The sequence below is a fragment of the Bombus huntii genome, unplaced genomic scaffold (genome assembly GCF_024542735.1).
Source record: "Bombus huntii isolate Logan2020A unplaced genomic scaffold, iyBomHunt1.1 ctg00000058.1, whole genome shotgun sequence".
Lineage (NCBI taxonomy): Eukaryota > Metazoa > Arthropoda > Insecta > Hymenoptera > Apidae > Bombus > Bombus huntii.
The window spans coordinates 686,757-710,786 of NW_026099319.1; the positions used below are offsets into that span (position 1 = coordinate 686,757).

Below are 24,030 nucleotides of genomic sequence, written 5' to 3' on the forward strand. Positions count from 1 at the left end.
TTTGATGTAGAAATTATTTTACTAATTCCTTTAATTTCATATATCAAAACATTAAATTTTTTATATTTATTTATTTTAATAATTTTTTTATTTTTAATATTAATTTTTTCTTTATTAATAGAATGATCATGTAATTATTTAAATTGAATATTTTAGATTATTCTAATTAAATATTTTAATATATATATATATATATAAGGATTTAAAAAATAAATCAATCTTTAAGTCGAAATTAAAAGTAAATTTTACTTCTTATATAAATTTAAATTTATATATTAAATAAAATAAATTTTAAATTGAAGCCAAATTAGAGGCATTTTATTGTTAATAAAATAATTGAATTTAATATTCCAATTTATTAATATATATATATAAATATTATATAAAAAAAATTATTTTAAAAATTATACAAAATTTAAAATTTAATTTAATTTATATAGTTTAAATAAAACATTATACTTTCAATATAAAATTATTAATAAATAAAAAATTAATTGTAAATAGAAATAATTCAATAATGCTTCTAACTTTAATAATTGATTTAAAATATCATTATTTCTTAGAATTTATTATTAATAATAATATTTAAAATTTAAATTCATATATATATATATATATATATAATAAATATTATTTAAAAATTTAAAAAAATTTCCCTAATATTTTCAATCTAATGCTCTAATATAAGCTACTTATATACTACAAATAAACAAATTTTTTTTCTTTTTATTTAATATATGAATATAATTTAAATTAAATTAATATCATTAATATTAATAATATATCTTATAATATTAAAAATATATCTTATAATTTTTCCTATAAATTTTTCTAATAAACCTTTCTCAAAATAAAATTCATAATAAATTATTTTATTTATTAATTGATTTATTATAAACTTATAAAAAAATTCTATTATAAAAAATCTTTTAATAAATATCTTACTTTTTTTAAAAAAATTAATATTTAATATTAATATTGAAAATATTAATCCTAATAAAATTATTTTAAATACAAAATATTTATAAATATAAATTAAATTAATATTTAAATGATAAAAAAATAAATTAAGAATAAATTTTCTTAAAATTAATATTATTTATAAATTAATTAATATAACTCTAATTATAATATGATCTTCTCTTAAATATATTAAATTTATTATATAATTATTTATTATTATAAATATTAATTTTAATTATAAATATTAATATTAAATAAAATTAAATAATTAGAATAATAATTATTTCCTAAACCTCCAACTAAATTAACTCATTTTAATCAATTTATATTTATTAAAATATTTAATCTCAATAAAAATATTAAATTTCTTAAAATATAAAAATTTATAAACTTAAATAAGATAATAATAACAATTACAATTGTAACCTCATTCATTTTTAAATTAAATTTATAATATTAATTTTTTGATGACCAAATTCATAATTTATTCTAACTAATAATGATAGACCTATAACTCCTTCACATACAGAATAAATTAAATAAATTCATCTATTAAAATCAATTAAAATTATATAAAATAAAATAATTGAAATTAAATATTCCAACCCAATTAAAAAATTAAAAAAATAAATATTATTATTTAATAAAATAACTAAAATTATTAAAACAAAATTCAAAATAATAAATTCTAAAATAAATTTAATATTAACCAACTTAAAAAATTAAATTTCTTAATACAATAATTTTCAAAAATTAATATATATATATATATATATATATATATATTAAAATATTTATTAAAATATTATTAATTTATATTAAATTATTTTTTTATTAAAATTTTAATTAATAATTAATTCTTTAAAATATTTTATACACACATATACACTCATATATATATATAAATAATCTATATGTCGGAGATAAGAGGACACCGGTGCCTTCCCTCTGAAACCTCGGGAAAATCCATAAAAACGTTGTAATTAAAATCTACAGTTGTAACTAAACGATTTGCCGTCATTCTAACCAATTGTATTTGTTTGAGACTTGTGACAATGAGCTTGGGCTCAAGGCGACAATTAGTCGCCGAACGTGCCCGCGGTCAACGGGACGAACTCTCCATCTAACAAAGGCATTGAGTATTCCTATAGCTCTCCTTAAAAGAAAGATTTGTAGCGGCACGTGGCAGTAAACATTCCAACGGTTTCTGTCCCGTAGCTCGCCACACGCAGATCCTATTCTCCGGGCAGGATGTTTACCAAATGTCGACGCGTCTCCACAGTACGTGATCGGCTAGCCCGAGGACCGTCATAAACACTAATATCTAGTTACCTAAAATCCTTCAACAGATACACAGTCTTTGTCCCAGTTACGGGAAGACAGGAGAGACCTATTTTTCCACGAACGACGTCTCCCACTAGCAACCCTCCCTCAAGGGCAGCTAGCATCCTTTTCTAACTACCGATATGGAGATTGGCCAATTAGCAGCAACTTCAATTTCTCTTACTTTCCGAACGTAGGATGTCCCCGACGAATCCGATGATCTCGTGTCCTTAGACACACCCCGTCATAGTTTTCCTCTGGGGTATCACCGGGTCGGAAAGTCATTCTCTCTTGCGGTCTCATCGACAAAAAAAGAGATTAACGCCAGCGACTATTAACACAGAATCCGACTTAGATCTTTGCGAGTGCGTACGGCTACCGTCCCGTTGTCCGCGGGTTCGTTATTGAACCTAGGATCATTGTCATTAGTTTCTCGAGTATCTAATTACCACGGTTACTTGTCCGGTTCTATGGTAATCGTACACACACACACACACACACACACACACACACACACACACACACACACACACACACACACACACACACACACACACACACACACACACACACACATATATATATTTTTTATTAAAATTTTAATTAATAATTAATCTTTTTATTGTAAATAAAATATTTTTATTTACTAATTTTTTAATAAAAACTAAAATTTTTTAATAAAATTTATATTAATATTTATATATCTTTTATCCTATTTTTATCAATTTTTTATTCTAATTTAAAACTTATTAACAATATTATTATATATATTTTATTTATAAAAAATTTAATTTTAATTAAAATTTTATTCTCTCCGTTTATTACGCCCCAAGGCTTACTGTAGGCCGTGTTCCTAACCGTCGCAAACAGATCGTCTTACATGACCGTCGAGATATACACAAAGTAGCGATAAACGCATAGTTGTCGTCAAGCAGCGAGTTCCAGAAACATCTATTCGCCTTCGGTGCGTTATTTTATCCGCATAAAGAAAGAAGCTGGTATACGTGATCATAGGCGCGAACGGTGGCGTGATCCGAGCGTAGTGGGGGTCGTCTTCCAGAGAAGACAAAGGACCAAATGGAAGGGCAGTCAGTGGCAAATGAGAATTCAAACGGGATGCATCGAAAGGTTCAGACGAATAAAATCAAAGTCGCTTAGTCTAACGAATACATCGAGAAATATCATAAAATCGGGTCAAATTACTGTAACAAACTAATTGTATCATCGTTAAATCATTTGTGACGTATTCATTATAACTTTAAATATCGTTAAATATACACGTTTATATTAACTGTGTTAATTCAAAGTTAAAATCATTTGAACTATCTCTGTTATTCTAAACGAAACAGGGGAACGACTAATTCGCGGCGTCGATTATCATAATCGTAGCAAAAATTTACGTCTCCCGCTCACACGTTTCCCTCGCGATCGCGTCTCTACGCGAACGGTCGTAACATTTGGTCCTTCGAGCCGGATCACGAGCATTGGACGATCAAGTGAACAGAGATACAGCAGTAAATCATACAGTGATACACATGATCACATCATCATCAGCATCGCAGCAACCGTTAGCGGCGAACCTCGCGCCAACAACTAGAGGGTCAACTTCCGCAAGGAAATGTCTTACACGTCAAATCAGACACGCACGGTGACGAGCAACGTTTCAATTCGCGACAACAAGGTATGCTCGTTCATTGTATTGTCTTTACAATCCGCTATAACATTTTTTTCATCTTTATTTTTACACTGCGATTTAAGGCAAGAAAAATGATTGAAAGTTTCTTTTGTTCTTGTTTCAAATCATTTTTCCTTCTTAAAAAGGATTTTAAGAAAGATAAAAAATATATTTTTCTCAAAGTATGATAGCGTTTGTGATAGATCATGTATGATCTTGTCCTTTCTTTGCAATGCTATATCTAGTGTCCTTAAATGTTCCATATCTTTTCATTTACTTATACTCTCATCTTATTCTTCTGGTCTGAAAGTATAACTGTTACAGCTTTTAATGGTGTTTTGTTTTTATCTCTTGAATATGAGGTGGAATGGTGTAATAGGTACTGAAGTACACTAGGTGATATTTAACCAATAATGCAAATAACATCGGCTGATTCTTAACGTCGATAAACAATAGCGTCGTTCGGTTGATTTCTCGATAAAAGCGTACCCGTTTCTTTTCGTCTTTCGCGTCTCACGGCTCGTGGTCGAATGTGCTTATTTTTTCGACCGAACTGATTCTTTTTCCATTGCCCATCGATATCATCATCCCCACTGACGTGCGTTCGTTATAAGTGCCATCGTGGCTGGCGCCTGTATGCCCTTCGGCTGAAGAGAAATTCGGCTGAAGGAGCGTGAAGATATCGATGACAGATTGAGTGCGTCGTGTCGCGTTTCGACGGCGTAGCGTAGCGCTTTGTATCGCGGAGCCGTTGGAAAGTTCCATAGTCCTTGTCGCCACAGTACCCCCTTACCAGTGATAACGCTACGTAAATAAAAGAATATATGGATATTACGAAGTAGTGTGCGCGTTGGCCGGTTCTTAACACTTATCCGAAACCTGCCTGAAACCGATCGGGAAATCGGACTCTTCGCCCAGACCGCGTAACGTATCTATTCCGGGTATTTTCTCCGTTTGTCGTTTGGTTATTGGCGTTCGCCCTGCTTTCGTCGCGGACATTCGTTTGGTCTACCGGAATTAGCACGTTGCGAGTCTCGGCGGACCTTTGTTCGAGGTCTTCGGGAATGACAAACGCAGGCTTCAAGCGATCTATGGAAACCGTTACGTCGCGATTATTTATTTTTACCGTATATGTCTTATCACCTCTCTGTATGACTTTATACGGTGCATCGTACGGTGGCTGTAGTAATGGTCCTCCAATCGCGTCGTGGCGCACGAATACGTATGGCGACGTCTCTAATTCCTTGAAGACGAAAATTTTCTTTTCGCCGTGGCGAGTAATCGGGTGTGGTCTGACCCTCTCCATGCGTTCTCTCAGCCGGTTCGCGTATTCCAAGTTGGCCCGTTGACTAGTTGGCAAAAAGAATTCCGCCGGCAGACGTATGCCGGTGCCGTAAATCATTTCGGCCGCCGTTGCGTTTAGGTCCTCCTTTATCGCGGTTCTTATACCTAATAAGACGATCGGGAGAATTCCGACCCAGTTGCTCGTGTCGTGGCATTTGATCGCCGCCTTTAATTGTCTGTGTAGGCGTTCTACCATCCCGTTAGACGCTGGATGGTAGGCCGTTGTACGCAAATGTTTGACGCCGAGCAACCGCTAGCGTTCCGAACGTTCCGACGGGCGAGGATACGTGTCTGGTGACTTTGTTGCGCTGACACGGTATGCATTGTCGTGTCCACGTTCGGCAATCTTTATTTACCGACGGCCAGACGAAGCGCGTCGCTACCAATTTTCGCGTAGCTCGCATCCCCGGGTGGGAAAGTCCATGTAGCGCTTGGAATACGGTGCGGCGTAACGGTTCCGGTACGTACGGTCGCACGGTCTCGGTTTTAATATCGCAGTATAACTCGACGTTGTGATCGGGAAATCGTACTTTTCTCAGCTGCAACGCGCTCGAGCCAGCATTGATAATTTTGCGTAGCTCGCTATCCTTTTCTTGCGCTGCAGCTAGCGTATGGTGATCTATTGGTTTTCCGATCGCTTCGATGCGAGATAGAGTATCGGCTACGTTATTTTCTACCCCTTTTATGTGACGGATATCCGTCGTAAACTGTGTCCGACGTAGTCCAGATGTCGAAACTGTCTCGGCGAACACTTATCGAGGTTCTACAAACATTGTGGCCTTTTTCCTACTTAGTTCGGTAATTTTCAATTTTAAGGTGTTGAACAATTTCGTTTCGTTGTAATTTAAGATTTGTTAACGAGCACTTTTCACAAACTGACCGCTGTTACTTATTTATATATATATATATATATATATATATATATATATCAATTAATTATTAACAATTTGGGTATTAGTTAATAAAAAAATATAATAATTAAATTGCATTTAATAGTAATTTTTAAAATATATCTAACTTTTTATAAATAATTGAATAATTTTTATTCCTATAAATTAACTATATAATTCTAAAATTATTATTAAATTACAATTTAATAAATTTAATTATATTTTAAAAATTAAATTTATAAACTATATAATAAGCTAAATTAAGCTTATAGGTTCATACCCTATCGATAAATTCAAAAAGTTTTATATAAAATATAAAAATATAAGTAATATGTCTGATAAAAGATATATTTTGATAAAATATTTATGTATATAATTAAATTATACTATTACTATTTATATAATAAGTTAAAAACTAATAGAAATTTTTCTATATAAATTTTATTTTTATATACAATATTTAATTTTTTCAAAAAAAAAAAAAAAAAAAGAAAAAAAAAAAAAAAAAAAAAAAAAAAAAAAAAAAATTATTTTTTATAATAAAATATATATATTCTCTTATTTATCAGTAATTATTTTATTTTTTATTATATTAAATTCATCAAGAATTTACATTAAATGATTATCAATAGAATTTTCAACAATTATTTTAATTAGAATAATTAATATTAAATCAAATAATAAAATTGTTAGAATCATATATTTTATAATATCATCAATTCCAAGATTATTAATTATTATTATTATTTCTTTAAATTATACACAAATTTTTATTTTTAAAAATTATATAATTAATTTTCTAATAAATTTATCTATATTTTTAAAAATTGGTTTATTTCCGTTTTGTTTTTGAATAATTTATATTTATAATATATCTTCATGAAATCAAATTTTAATTATTTCAACATTTATAAAATTTATTCCAATTTATTTTTTTTCTTCAATAACTTTCATTACACCATATCTAATTCTTACTTTATTTATTAATAATACATTCATTGCTTTATATACAAATATACAACTTCTCTATAAAAAAATTATTTGGATGTTCATCAATTTTTAATTCATTATTTTTTTATTTTATTCTTTATACTAATAAAAACTTATTCATATTATTAATTCTAATTTATTTATGTATATTTTCAACTTTAATATATTTTTTTAATTTTTATAATGTAAATAATTTAAATTTTAGAAATTTTTCAATATATTCATATTTTATTATTTATATATTCCTCTTTACCATTATTTTTTTCATTTATATTCAAATGAGAATTTATTTATAATTTAAATTTAAATTTAAGAAACAATTTAATAATTTTGTTATTATTAACAAGAATAATTATAATATGAAATTATTTCATTTTACTAAAATATATTTTATTAAAATTTAAATTTAGTAAAATAATTATACATTTTGAAATTTTTCATATAAAAATCTACATTCTAATTACAATTTTATTTTTTCTTTTATATTTATTTTATTTAATTTAATACAAATATTATTAATTTAATCTTTAAATTTGCAATTTAATATTTTTCTTAAACTATATTAAATATTATAAAATAAATTTTAAAATAGTATTAAAAAATTTTTAATTTTTCTAAATAAATTTACAGTTTATTTCTTTTTCAGACATAATACTTTATTATTTAAAAATTTTTAAATTAATTTTTAAAATTTTATTTAATTTAATTAAATTAAAATTATTATAATTGTAATTAAACATTTAATTAATTAATTTATATTAAATTAATATTTAAGATTTCATGTTAAATAAACTATTAATCTTCAAAATTAATTATATAAATTTTATATTTATAAATCTTAATAAAAAAAATGATTAATATCAACTAATCATAAAAACATTGGAATAATATATTTTATTTTTGCAATATGATCAGGAAAAATTGGATCTTCAATAAGATTATTAATTCGAATAGAACTTAGTCATCCTGGAATACGAATAATTTATGCTATATTAGGAATTGGATTCCTAGGATTTATTGTATGAGCTCATCATATATTTACCGTTGGATTAGATGTTGATACTCGAGCTTATTTTACATCAGCAACAATAATTATTGCTGTTCCTACAGGAATTAAAGTATTTAGATGATTAGCAACTTATCATGGTTCAAAAATAAATTTTAATATTACAATCATTTGATCTATTGGTTTTATTTTAATATTTACAATTGGAGGATTAACAGGAGTAATATTATCTAATTCATCAATTGATATTATTTTACATGATACTTATTATGTAGTAGGACATTTTCATTATGTACTATCAATAGGAGCAGTTTTTGTTATTATTACTAGATTTATTCATTGATACCCAATAATTACAGGTCTAATATTAAATCAAAAATGATTAAAAATTCAATTTATTATAATATTTATTGGTGTAAATATAACTTTTTTCCCTCAACATTTTTTAGGCTTAATATCTATACCACGACGATATTCAGATTATCCTGATTCTTATTATTGTTGAAATTTAATTTCATCAATTGGAGCAATAATTTCAATAAATAGAATATTATTTTTCATTTTTATTATTTTTGAAAGATTAATTTCAAAACGATTAGTTATATTTAAATTTCATCAATCTTCTTTAGAATGATTAAACAATTATCCTCCCTTAGATCATTCACTAATTGAAATTCCTTTAATTATAAATAATAAAATTAAAAATATTTTTAATAATTAAAATTTAAAAATTTATTAATAAATAATATATATATATAATTATTAATATGGCAGAATAGTGCTTTGAATTTAAAATTCAATTATAAAGATTTTTATCTTTTATTAATAAATTAATTTAATAAAATTATATAATGAATTTCAAATTCAAATAAATTTTAATTATTAAAAATTTCTACATGAAATATATTTACATTTCAAGATTCAAATTCTTTTTATTCTGATAATTTAATTTCCTTTCATAATTTAACTATAATAATAATAATTATTATTATTTCTTTAACAACATTTTTTATTATAGATTTTATATATAATAATTATTTAAATCTAACTCTTTTAAAAAATCATACAATTGAAATTATTTGAACTTTATCTCCTATAATTATTTTAATAATTATTTGTTTTCCATCTTTAAAAATTTTATATTATATCGATGAAATTGTAAATCCTCATTTTTCTATTAAAGCTATTGGCCATCAATGATATTGATCTTATGAATATCCAGAATTTAATAATTATGAATTTGATTCATATATATTAAATTATGAACTAATAAATCAATTTCGATTATTAGAAACTGATAATCGATTAATTATTCCATTTAAAATTTCTATACGAATAATTATTTCTTCATTAGATGTTATTCATTCATGAACTATTCCATCATTAGGAATTAAAGTAGATGCTATTCCTGGTCGAATTAATCAATTAAATTTATTTTGTATCCGTCCAGGAGTTTATTTTGGACAATGCTCTGAAATTTGTGGAATAAATCATAGATTTATACCTATTATATTAGAAAGAACTTCTTATGAATTATTTATAAATTGAATTAAAAATAAAATTTGAAAAATTAGTTAATTTAAATAACTTTAGATTATCATTCTAAAATTAATATTTTATTATTATTTTTCTATCATTATATGTCTGAAATAAAGAATTGATCTTTTAAATCAATTATAGTAATTAAAATTTACTTCTAATGAATACCACAAATAATACCTATTAATTGATTAGTTATCTTTATAATATGTTTAATATGTTTATTTACTATTATAATTTTAAGAAATTCATTTTTATTATATATTATCATAAAAAATATTTATAATATAAATAATAATAATAATAAAAATAATTTAATTAAAAAATGAAAATGATTATGATAAACAATTTATTTGAAATGTTTGATCCTTCAATTAATAATTATATTCGATTAAATTGAATTTTTATAATTTTACCAATTATTTTATTTCCAAATTCATATTGATTAATTCCTTCACGAATTTTAATAATTTTTAAATTATTTATTGAATATTTATTTAATGAATTTAAAATAATGATAACTAATAAATATTCAATAAATATTTTTTCATTCTTAAGAATTATAATTCATATTATAATATTAAATTTATTTAGATTAATTCCTTATATCTTTACATCAACAAGACATTTAATATTTAATCTATCAATAGCATTATCTTTATGATTAAGATTTTTAATTTACTCAATTATTAATTTTCCTATAAAAACTTTAAGACATTTAGTACCATTAAATTCTCCAAAATTTTTAATAAATTTTATAGTAATTATTGAACTTATTAGACTTTTTATTCGCCCTTGAACATTATCAATTCGTCTTTCAGCAAATTTAATTTCAGGACATCTTATTCTTATTTTACTAAGAAATTTTATAATAAACTTCATTATTTTATCACCATTAACTTTAATAATTCAAAATATATTATTAATTCTAGAAATTTCAATAGCTTTAATTCAAGCTTATGTATTCTCAATTTTATTAACATTATATTTTTCTGAATCAAATTAATGAAAAAAAAACTTTCCTTTTCATATTGTTACTATTAGACCATGACCAATTATTGTCTCTTTTAATACTATAAATATATTATTAAGAACAATTTTATGAATTTCTTTAAATAATTTATTAATTATAATCTTAAATTTATTAATTTTAATTTTATCAACAATAATATGATTCCGAGATATTATTCGAGAAAGAACATTTCAAGGAATACATTCTTTTTATATTTTATCAATAATAAAATTTAGAATAATTATATTTATTATTTCTGAACTATTTTTTTTTTATTTCATCTTTTTGAACATTCTTCCATAATTCAATTTCTCCTTCAATTGAAATTAATTTAATATGACCACCTAAAATAATTAAATTTTTTAATCCATTTGAAATCCCTTTATTAAACTCAATTATTTTAATTATATCAGGATTTTCAGTAACATTAAGACATTATAATATATTAAATAACAAATTTAAATCAAGAATATCAATATTAATATCAACAATTTTTTTAGGATTTTATTTTAATTTTATACAAATTTTTGAATATTATAATTCATTCTTCTGTATTAATGATAGAATTTTTGGATCTATTTTTTTTTTTTTTATCCACTGGTTTTCATGGTATTCATGTCTTAATTGGAACATTATTTTTATTATATTCTTTAATTCGAATAATAAAAAATCATTTTTCAACAATTCATCATATTAATTTTGAATTTGCTATTTGATATTGACATTTTGTTGATGTAATTTGATTATTCATTTACATATTTTATTATATCATTATAAATTAAATTAAATTTTAAATATATAGTATAATTAAATTACATTTAATTTCCAATTAAAAAATTTAATATTAAATTAATATATTTAATTAATATAATTTATTATTTATTAATTTTTATAATTTTAATAATTATTTTTTTATTAAATAAATTTTTATCAATATATAAAAAATTTAACATAGAAGAAAACTTACCTTATGAATGTGGATTTAATCCAATCACAAAAATAAATATTCCATTTTCATTACCATTTTATTTAATTTCATTAACATTTTTAATTTTTGATGTAGAAATTATTGTACTAATTCCTTTAATTTCATATATCAAAACATTAAATTTTTTATATTTATTTATTTTAATAATTTTTTTATTTTTAATATTAATTTTTTCTTTATTAATAGAATGATCATGTAATTATTTAAATTGAATATTTTAGATTATTCTAATTAAATATTTTAATATATATATATATAAGGATTTAAAAAATAAATCAATCTTTAAGTCGAAATTAAAAGTAAATTTTACTTCTTATATAAATTTAAATTTATATATTAAATAAAATAAATTTTAAATTGAAGCCAAATTAGAGGCATTTTATTGTTAATAAAATAATTGAATTTAATATTCCAATTTATTAATATATATATATATAAATATTATATAAAAAAAATTATTTTAAAAATTATACAAAATTTAAAATTTAATTTAATTTATATAGTTTAAATAAAACATTATACTTTCAATATAAAATTATTAATAAATAAAAAATTAATTGTAAATAGAAATAATTCAATAATGCTTCTAACTTTAATAATTGATTTAAAATATCATTATTTCTTAGAATTTATTATTAATAATAATATTTAAAATTTAAATTCATATATATATATATATATATATAATAAATATTATTTAAAAATTTAAAAAAATTTCCCTAATATTTTCAATCTAATGCTCTAATATAAGCTACTTATATACTACAAATAAACAAATTTTTTTCTTTTTATTTAATATATGAATATAATTTAAATTAAATTAATATCATTAATATTAATAATATATCTTATAATATTAAAAATATATCTTATAATTTTTCCTATAAATTTTTCTAATAAACCTTTCTCAATATAAAATTCATAATAAATTATTTTATTTATTAATTGATTTATTATAAACTTATAAAAAAATTCTATTATAAAAAATCTTTTAATAAATATCTTACTTTTTTTAAAAAAATTAATATTTAATATTAATATTGAAAATATTAATCCTAATAAAATTATTTTAAATACAAAATATTTATAAATATAAATTAAATTAATATTTAAATGATAAAAAAATAAATTAAGAATAAATTTTCTTAAAATTAATATTATTTATAAATTAATTAATATAACTCTAATTATAATATGATCTCTTAAATATATTAAATTTATTATATAATTATTTATTATTATAAATATTAATTTTAATTATAAATATTAATATTAAATAAAATTAAATAATTAGAATAATAATTATTTCCTAAACCTCCAACTAAATTAACTCATTTTAATCAATTTATATTTATTAAAATATTTAATCTCAATAAAAATATTAAATTTCTTAAAATATAAAAATTTATAAACTTAAATAAGATAATAATAACAATTACAATTGTAACCTCATTCATTTTTAAATTAAATTTATAATATTAATTTTTTGATGACCAAATTCATAATTTATTCTAACTAATAATGATAGACCTATAACTCCTTCACATACAGAATAAATTAAATAAATTCATCTATTAAAATCAATTAAAATTATATAAAATAAAATAATTGAAATTAAATATTCCAACCCAATTAAAAAATTAAAAAAATAAATATTATTATTTAATAAAATAACTAAAATTATTAAAACAAAATTCAAAATAATAAATTCTAAAATAAATTTAATATTAACCAACTTAAAAAAATTAAATTTCTTAATACAATAAATTTCAAAAAAATTTTATAACAATATCTATAATTCCCAAAATTATTGTTTTTATTTAAACTATTTTTTGTTAAATTTATATATTAGATATATAGTTTAATAAAAACATTAATTTTGTAAATTGCAAATTTAAAAATATTAATATAACTATAGATAATTTTAATATATTAATTTATAATTAATGAAAACTTTTATAATTCTATTATTCCTTTTATTTATAAATTTAAATATTAATTTAATTTTAATTTTAAATTATTTCTATTTAAATACCTTTATATCACCTTTAAAACAAATATTATATTCAATTTTTTATATTATTTTTATAAAAATAAATATCATTAACATATAAACAAATAATTTCATTAAACTTATATATCTTATTAATTATTTTTATTAGAGGAATTTTAATTTTATTTTCTTATTTTATTAGTTTAATTAATAAACCATTTACAAAAACCAATTATTTAAATTTATTTTTTACAAATTTAATTTTAATATTAACTTTTTTATTCTTAATTAATCATTATGATATAAATATTAAAATATTAAATTTTAATTATTACAAAAATAATAAAATTTATAATATTAAAACATTATATTTAAATCCCAACTATTATATTCTTTTAATATTTATTATTTTCTTAATTACTATATTATTTATTATAACAAAAATTTGTTATATTAAAAACAAAAACTTACGAGCAAAAAAATGAAAAAAGTAATTTCATCAATTTATAAAATTCATATAATAAATTTACCAATATCATTTATTAATTTACCTACTCCAATTAATATTAATTACTTATGAAATTTTGGATCAATACTTGGAATATTTTTAATAATTCAAATTATCTCAGGATTATTTTTATCAATACATTATTGTCCAAATATTATTATTGCATTTTATAGAATTTCAAATATTATAAAAGATATAAACTCAGGATGATTAATTCGATTAATTAATATAAACGGTGCATCGTTTTATTTTTTCATTATTTATTTACATATTTTATTTAACTTCATTTTATTTACATTAATTAACTTACAAATACCTTACATCTTAGGTGATCCAGATAATTTTAAAATAGCAAATCCAATAATTACACCAATTCATATTAAACCTGAATGATATTCTCTATTTGCATATTCAATTCTACGAACAATTCCAAATAAATTAGGAGGAGTAATTATACTTTTTATATCAATTTTTATTTTATATTTAATTCCATTAATTAATTTAAATAATTTAAAAAATAATACATTTTATTTTATAAATAAAATTTTTTATTGATGATTTATTAACATTTTTATTATACTTACTTGATTAGGAAAACAAATAATTGAATATCCATATACAAATTTAAATATATTATTTACATCAGTATATTTTATATATTTAATTTTATCATTTTTTGAGATATATTATTAAAAAAAAATAATTAGTTAATAAACTTGAATAGGTATATGACTTGAAATCATATTATAGAAATAAAGTTTTCTATTAACTTTAAATAAACAATTATCTAATTATAAATTAAAATTTAATTATATAATTAAATTATTATAATTATTAAACATAAATAATATATTTAATTTAAACCAAAATTAATTATATTTACATTTTTTTTTAAATTTTAGATTTATCTAATAAATTTATAATTTATTTAATAAAACCTATAAATAAAAAATAAAAAATTTAATTTATATATATATAATATCTATAAATACATATATATAAATATTATAAAATTTAAATACACATAAATTTATGTATATATATTTAATATATTTAAATACACACACAAATTTACTTATTTATATTTATATATATATATAAACACAAACTTACTAATAATATTAATATATTTATATAAATAGATACAAATTTATTAATATACACACATATTTAAATATATATATAAAATACACACACACACACATATTTAAATATAATTTTTAAAATAAAATTAATTTTTTAATTAATTAAATTTATATAAACAAACTTTTATATATTTAAATATAATAATTAAAAACTTAATCTATATATATATATATACATATAAATTTTTATAATTTTTAAATTAATGAAATTAATTTAAAATTAATAATAATTTATTATAAAAAAATTTTATTAAAAATTAAATATTTTTTAAAATACAAATTAAAATACTATCGAAACAATAAATTCTTTTATTAAATAAATTAATATTAAATATATTAAAATTAACACTAATAATTCAACCCAACATATTATTAATTTATCATATCGAATACGAGGTAATACACCACGAATTATAATTAATAAAATTAAATGAAATAAATAAACTAAAATAAAACTAAATGATCATCAATTTAATCCAAAAAACATTATTGTTAATAATAATCTTATAAATATAACATTTAAATATTCAGATAAAAAAATTAATACAAATAATCTTCTATAATATTCAACATTAACTCGAGAAATTAATTCTGATTCAATTTCAGTCTAATCAAATGAAACTCGATTTAAATCAATTAATGCTCTAATTATAAAAATAATATATAAAGGATATATAAAAAAATATATATATTATATTGAAATTTTATAAATATAAATAAAGAGTAATTCTCAATTAAAATTATTAGTAAAAAAAAACCAAAAATAATAAAATTTCAAATGAAATTATTTGAGAAACTGAACGTAATGAACCTAAAATTGAATAATTACATAAAGACACTCAACCAATTATTATAATTGGATAAACCATTAATCTCAAAATTAATATTAAAAAAGTAATTCTATAATCAATAAAAAAAAAGAATATATTCAAGGATAAATAAATCATAATATTAATGATAAAAAAAATATAATTATTGGACTATATAAATATAAATTATTAAAATTAAAAAAAAAATTCCTTTGATATCAATTTTAAAGCATCTCTAAAAGGTTGAAATAAACCTTTAATTATTAATTTATTTGGACATTTCGTAATTGAATATAACCTAATATTTTACGCTCAAATAAAGTTAAAAAAGCCACTCTAATCAAAATTATAAATATTATTAATAAAAAATTTAAAAAAAAAATTATTATATATTATAATTTTGTTATAATTTATTTAAATTCTAAATTTAATGCACTAATTTGCTAATATAATCAAAATTATTAATTAAAATTAATAATATAATTTAATTAAAAATTATAGTCCCTTCGTACAAATAATTTATTTATTTTTATAGATAGAAACCAATCTGACTCACGTCGATTTGAACTCAAATCATGTAAGATTTTAAAAGTCGAACAAACTTAATTATTAAACTTCTGCATTTAAAATTTATCTTAATTCAACATCGAGGTCGCAATCATCTTTATTAATATGATCTTTAAAAAGATATTACGCTGTTATCCCTAAGGTAATTTATTCTTTCAATTTATAATACAAGATCATTAATTATTCTTTAATTAAAGTTTATATTTAAAATAAAGTTTTATAAATTTACTAATCCTCCCAATTAAATATTTATATTTAAAAAATTTAAAATCTAATATATATAAATATAAAATTCTATAGGGTCTTATCGTCCCATAAATATATTTTAGCATTTTTACTAAAAATTTAAATTAATTATATATATATATATATATATATATATATATATATATATATATATATATATATATATATATGAGACAGTATATATCTCATTAATTCTTTCATTCTAGTTTTTAATTAAAAAACAATTGATTATGCTACCTTTGTACAGTCAATTATACTGCAGCCATTAAATAATTAAATCATTGGGCAGATACACTTAAAATTAAAATCAATAAGCCATGTTTTTGATAAACAGGTGAATATATTTAATTTGCCTAATTCCTTATATATATATATATATTTCAAAATTTATTAAAAAATAAAAATTTTAAACATAAAATATTACTAATATAATCATTATACTTAATTTAAATAATTTATAAATTATTTTTTTTTAATAAATATATATTATTCAATTTTATATAAATTTCTTAAATTTTTAAAATAAAATCATTAAATTATTAAGTATTTATTAATAAAAATTATTACTAAATCAATATAATTATAATATAAATTCTTAAATAATAATAATAATTCAATTATATATTTAAATTTATAGATTATCCCATAAATTTTTTATATAAAAATAAAAAAAATTATAAAATAAATTTTTTATATTTTTTATATATTAATTAAATTCATTTAAAAAAAACTAGATATAAAAAAATCGATTAACATTTAATTTCTAAATATATATTATAATTTTTTATTTAACAAAAACATAATTATATATTTAACTCTTTTTCTTTCGAGAATAATAAAATTATTAAATTATATTAATTAACCCTGATACAAAAGGTACAAAATTTATTTTACTTATTTAATTCTTTAAAATTTCATTCACATTACTAAATCTATAAATCATTATATTATTTCATAAATTATTACTTTAACAATTATTTATTATACAACTTTACAAAAATATAATTTAATAAATTTTAAACTAAAATATTAAATTTATTATCTTAAAAAAAATTCAATTTAAATAATTTTCATTAAAAATGAAATATTATAAAAACTAATTTTTTATCTAAAAACATTTTCCAATATTTTTACTATGTTACGACTCATTCCACAAATGAAATTGACGGGCAATTTGTACACTTTTCAAAACTATTTTCAAATTAATTAATTTATTAATTTTACTTTTGAATCCTCTTTCAAGTTAATATTAAAATATAATTATTAAAAAATTAAATTTATTATAACTCATAAATTCTTAAATATACTACATTTTGATTTGAATTAAAATTTTTTATTAAATTTTTATTAAAATTAATTTTATATAATAATATACAACAATACATAAACATCTACTTCAGTTTATCTTATCGTGGATTATCAAATTAAGCTACAAGTTTCTCTAATAAGAATGAAAAGCCGCCATATAATTTAATTTTAATGATTCAACATTTAATAATAACACACACACATTATATATATATATATATATATATATATATATATATATATAACACAATTTTTTTATATATATATATTTATTTAAATATAATTAATTTATATTAAATTATTTTTTTATTAAAATTTTAATTAATAATTAATCTTTTTATTGTAAATAAATTATTTTTACTTAAACTATAATTTTTTAATAAAATTTATATTAATATATATATATATATATATATATATATATAACACAATTTTTTTATATATATATATTTATTTAAATATAATTAATTTATATTAAATTATTTTTTTATTAAAATTTTAATTAATAATTAATCTTTTTATTGTAAATAAATTATTTTTACTTAAACTATAATTTTTTAATAAAATTTATATTAATATATATATATATATATATATATATATATATATATATATATATATATATATATATATATATATATATATATATATATATATATATATATATATAATATTTATCCTATTTTTATCTATTTTTTATTCTAATTTAAAACTTATTAACAATATTATTATATATATTTTATTTATAAAAAATTTAATTTTAATTCAACTTCCGCAAGGAAATGCCTTGCACGTCAAATCAGACACACACGGTGACGAGCAACGTTTCAATTCGCGACAACAAGGTATGCTCGTTCATTGTATTGTCTTTACAATCCGCTATAACATTTTTTTCATCTTTATTTTTACACTGCGATTTAAGGCAAGAAAAATGATTGAAAGTTTCTTTTGTTCTTGTTTCAAATCATTTTTCCTTCTTAAAAAGGATTTTAAGAAAGATAAAAAATATATTTTTCTCAAAGTATGATAGCGTTTGTGATAGATCATGTATGATCTTGTCCTTTCTTTGCAATGCTATATCTAATGTCCTTAAATGTTCCATATCTTTTCATTTACTTATACTCTCATCTTATTCTTCTGGTCTGAAAGTATAACTGTAGCAGCTTTTAATGGTGTTTTGTTTTTATCTCTTGAATATATTCCGCTTCATTTATCACTTTTAATTTATCGTCATCCCTTCGAGTTCATCTATCTTATCTTGTAGTTTCAAGTTTTCTTCTTTTTTCTATCCATTTTATTTCCTTATCTCCTGTTATTTTTCTCTAGCTTAACATCTTGTATTAGGTGTAACTAAATATATTATTTGCCTTTCTTATCTCCTTTAATTTGTCTTTCATATTTCTCATTTCTTCTCAACGCGAGAATTGATTGTAATTTCAACAAATAAATAATAATAAAAAAAAAAAAATTTCTCATTTCCCTAAACATATCTATCTTTTTCAGGATTTCAAATTTCATGCCTTTATTCCCTGTGTTCACAACTATATTTCCTTTGTTTATACTTGTTGTTATCTATTCTTTGTCTTTTGTTGCCATTTTGCTGTTTATGATGTGTTTTTCTAATTTTCCTCTTGTGTTTCTTTCCTCTGCCATTTTAGTTGTAACTGTCTACTTTCTTGAGCTTTCTTTGTTCCGTTGTAGTTTCCTATTATCTGTTTTATCTTTTTCTGTTTTTTTTATTTATTTCACTGTTAGAATTTCTTGCTTCTTACAACATTTTATCGTATTGTCTTGTTCTTCTTTTATTACACTCTACATGTGGGATTCAGCCAACTGTGGATATTGACAACTGTATGTGGAAAGTAATGAAATAATTCTGGAAATCAATGTTTCTGAAATTTTCTTTCAGATATTACTCTTTATGCCACATTTAAGTATAACTGTGAAATAAATTTTTATCTTTTCTTGTAAGTGTACTTTTACACATCGTTCCTGGTGATAGTAGTATAACAATATTTTATTGCACACACAAAAACTGGACTTATGCTGCAATAAAATGAAATTATAACACTAACTTTTGTTACAATGATTATAAAAAATTAAATAAACTGCGGAGGTCTATGCAGTAAATATGCAAAGTATATGCGATGTTATACCCGTTGAGTCCAACAAGAACTTCGGGATATTTTGTGGTGGTGTAATATGGTCCAGTGGCAGATAGCGCGGAGACAATGTATCTATGTGCTGAATCAAAAGTAAAACTTTTTTATTTCTAACTTTTCCAAAATTAAACTTTTACTAATATATTTGTGATGTTAGATTTACTTATTGATATGTATTTAATTATCATTTACTCAGTAAGCAAATATGCTCCAAATTATATCGTGGTTGGTCTTATCTGAATGAGAAAAGTGTGACAAATATGTTGGTAAATGATTTCATTTACCACAATGAATCAAAAATAAAAAGAATTTGATTTATGAGTTGAGGGTCTCAGCTTGTGGGAAGTTTTTAATGTTTGCGTAATGTACGCCTAGTATAGGTGCTCACATAAACGGTTGCACTTCATACTACCATTTATTGACTTACAATGTAACCATTCCTTATCCCACTATGAACTTACAAACTAGTATAGGGAGGCCCGATATTGTATTATGGATCGCTGACATTTTAGGAGGGGGAAGAAAGAGAATAAACGTATGAGATATATAATTACGTATATATGATTACACAATTGCAGGGAACATTTTCTTAATTTAACTGTGTTTGTATAACGTCAATTCACATCAGAGACCAGGCCACACACCGCGGGCAGGATGGCGCCCAGATGTCTGCACATTCTTGGCGCGTGCCCTCAGTAGTCCTAAGTACCCACCAGGGGTCTTGGAATTTTCATAGTTAAGGTCCTTCAGGCCAAGCGAGTATCTCTTGTCTTAGATTTCCTTTTACGTTTATTGTTTACTACGGGTTAACAGGGAAAGTAGGTTTTCCTCGCGTCTGGTATGTTGCGTTAGCAACTTTCTCACGAGGGCGGCTAAAACCCTTCCTGGTCCACCAACCGTCTTATTATCCAATCGGAGAAAGATGTCTACTACCCTCACTTCCTTAACCAAAATTATCATCAACAAGTCCGATAGTCCCGTGTCCTTAGACACACCCATCCCTAGCTTTCCCCAGACACAGTATCGTCAGTAAAACTTCACTTATTCCGTATCCTTAGAATAGTCAACATATCTTTACCGGTCTCTATCCTTATAACAGTCGCGTACTTAACGTATCAGTGTAACTAGGTTTTACATAAGGTGATTGGAGTGAATTGTGATTTGTGTGTGTTAATTCAGTGTGTATTTCATTGTGATTGCTGAATTCATAATAAAGATTAATGAAAACAAAATTAATAGTTGTGTTACGACTCAGCTATTTTATTTTATCGTCTAACCCTCAAGTTTACGTGACATTTGCATTGTTCTTTTGTGATCTTTGCTTACAATCTTTGGTTCATTTACTAACTAAACATACGGTTTTCTTATCGCTATAATTTAATTTTCTACGGTGGTTAGCCACCAATATTTATCTTTATTGTCTTTGAGTGTCTCACTTAAATCTACGGTTGACAATTTATACATAAGTCTTATATTGCTATCCTTATGGTCTATGTCGCTATCGTACAGTATTTTTTATTATTACGTTTCTGCTGTAGTGATAGAATAATGCTAAGTTATTATTGTTTTGGATTAATTTCACGCTATCTAAACAGGTGAAGGATTCCGGGGGGAAATAACCTGTTTTTTGAATGTGTTTATGGTATAACGGGTTTGACTATAGATTGTGGGCGACGATGAAGTTTATGATTATTTTGTGTATCTTTGACCAGTGGTCTGACTAATTTAAGAATGAAGAATCGATATGGATTAATTTGGGCTCTTCGTATAGCTTGTGATTTGCTATATTTGCTAAATTTCAATTCTGGCAATCTATATATTCCTAAACATGCTGTGATGTATTTTCTTTCAATGATTCTTAATTTTTGATTTTGACACTTTGACACTTACGCGTTGACACTTACATTGAAACAGATTTAACGACCATACATTAGAATGGTTGGTCTAATTAGTGTTTTGTAGCAGTGAAGTTTTATTGATCTGTGCGAATCTTTCGAGTAAGGTAGTCTTATGAGGTATAAGAAGAATTTATCTGCTTTCTATAACTGTGTCTTTATGTTGTCGTTGTGATTTAACCCGAAGTTTAGATGGACTCCGAAGCATCTAACTTTGTTTGCATCGGAAAATTTTCCGTTGATATTTTCTGTTGTATGGAAGAATATTTTCGAATTTATTCTCACGTCGTACTTTGCTTTTGAAGTTTTTGAAATATATGGACTGAACGAGATTGTTTCACATTTATGGGTGTAGATTCTTAGCTTCCGTGTTGGAAAGCGTAATTTTCTACTTTCTTGACTAGGTCTTGCAGCTGGATTTTTATTTGTCACGGTTTATTGTTTCTGATGTAATTAACATATCATTTACGAATGCTATTGCTGATTTATTATTTTGATTGCCGTTCTTGTTCATGCCATACATTTATAATAGGACACTAAACATGGATATTGAACAGGATAGGCCGGTTTACCGTGTCTTACTGTAGATCTCGATGCGTTTGGTCCTTTTGCTTGATCCCTCTGAGAGGTAGAAGTATCTATCATTTTCTTTTTAATTTTTCCTTTATTAAACGTTCTTATTTGTTTCTACAAATACTTACATTTTTGTATCATTTGCTAATTACCATAGCATGGGGATTTCTGTGCTATTACCCATAATAAAAAAAAACAAAATAAAATAAGGAAGGTTTTTAACGTTTTAATTAGAATGTATGGGTGTGTGATTTGTTAATAATTGAGGATGAGTAAGGATAACTATCATCATCATTATCATTATTATTGTTGTTGTTGTTGTTGTTGTTGTTGTTGTTGTTATTATTATTATTTTCTGTGTCCCTTGGTTCTCCTGTTATTTCTCATTCTTCTATTACGTGTCTCAGGTCTTCTTCTTTCTTTTTACATAGCTTGCATCTTTTTTCTCCCTCTTCTTTCCAGTATTCCCTTGATTTAGTCTCGTTTCCACATCTGAATCTTGCTAATATTTTTCTGTCCTTCCACTTCATCCTCCCTTCTAAGTATTTTGCTAACTCTTCTTTGGCGATTTTTCTATAATGTTTGTCATACTTTGATTCCCTTATCCTTTCCCCCCTCTCTTCTGCTTCTCTCTTTCTCCTTTCTTCTATAATTTGGTCTAGTGTCATCTTTTCTTGCTCTTCTCTTACTTCCATCTGTGTCCCTCCATTTCTCATCCTTTCTAGTCCCTTCTTTCTCTTTCTTGCTCTTTTCCGTTATTGGCCATTTCCCCAGTTTCTCTCTCTTTCCTTTATGCACTTCTTTACTAGTTCCTTTTTTGACTTTATGGCTTTCCCTTCATACCTTGCTGCTCTTCCTAATACTTTTTCTTTGATTTCTGTTAGCTTACATTCTTCTATCGATATATAATTCGGTGTTGTCATATCTAAACCTAAGCTCCATTTCACATATCTTCTTTGTATTCTATCCAGCCTTTCTTCCATGTTCCAGCCTCATACCTATGCTCCAAACAGCGCCACGTTCTCTACCAGCGTTCCAAACATCTTCATTCTCCTCTTGTTGTCCTGTTTGGAAATTTTTTCTTCCACGCTCCA

General features: G+C 22.3%; 1 protein-coding gene and 1 long non-coding RNA gene across 2 annotated transcripts in view; one reads left to right on the forward strand and one right to left on the reverse strand.

Moving 5' to 3' along the window:
- LOC126875780 (katanin p60 ATPase-containing subunit A-like 2) overlaps window positions 1-24,030 on the forward strand; it is a 292,008-nt gene that overhangs the window by 73,113 nt on the left and 194,865 nt on the right. The window lies entirely within an intron of this gene.
- LOC126875819 (uncharacterized) overlaps window positions 14,226-24,030 on the reverse strand; it is a 122,002-nt gene continuing 112,197 nt past the window's right edge. Inside the window, exon 2 of the long non-coding RNA XR_007693688.1 lies at window positions 14,226-14,274. This is a non-coding gene — a long non-coding RNA (uncharacterized LOC126875819). The remainder of the gene's footprint in view (window positions 14,275-24,030) is intronic.